We start from the raw sequence: 837 nt of genomic DNA, 5'->3' as shown, positions 1-837 counted from the left end.
ATGAATCGGTGTTTCATACTTAAATCAGGTGGAGGAGCAATGGCCCAGTGGTTAGGGCAGCGGACTCGCGGTCATAGGATCGCGGTTTCGATTCCCAGAATGTGAGTGTTTATTGAGCGAAAACACCTAAAGCCCCACGAGGCTCCGGCAGGGGATGGTGGCGAACCCTGCTGTACTCTTTCACCACAACTTTCTCTCACTCTTACTTCCTGTTTCTGCTGTGCCTGTAATTCAAAGGTCCAGCCTTGTCACTCTATGTCACGCTGAATATCCCCGAGAACTACGTTAAAGGTACATGTGTCTATGGAGCACTCAGCCACTTGTACGTTAATTTCACGAGCAGGCTGTTCCGTTGATCGGATCAACTGGAACCCTCGACGTTTTAAGCGACGGAGTGCCAAACAACAACATATAAATAGTCTCTGGTTTCTCGGAGCTGGTTGGTCTCATACTTCGCACCACACACACATATACACCATTCAGACACATATCATCCACTCATCACTTTTTTTCCCATCTCCCACAATAAATCTCAAAATAATTAGGGACGGGGGGAAAAAAACCGTAATCGATTTCGTACAGCGCTCCTTGATATGTATCATGCTTTTATAATAACATAACAGTGATTACATTTCTGTTTTGAATTATTGCAGGGGATAAGGATTGCCTCCTCGTTAATGGATACAACATCAAGAAAGACATGAAAAACATGTTTATTTCTTGCGTGATGGGAAAGGTTTTGGCCCACAAGTCTTGCAGTGGTGATTCAGCGTTCGATTTTGAGAAACAAATATGTAAAGATGAGAATCTTCAATAAACGAAATAACTCGAATAGTG

The sequence above is a fragment of the Octopus bimaculoides genome, chromosome 6 (genome assembly GCF_001194135.2).
Source record: "Octopus bimaculoides isolate UCB-OBI-ISO-001 chromosome 6, ASM119413v2, whole genome shotgun sequence".
NCBI lineage: Eukaryota > Metazoa > Mollusca > Cephalopoda > Octopoda > Octopodidae > Octopus > Octopus bimaculoides.
Note: the sequence above shows the minus strand (reverse complement) of the source record.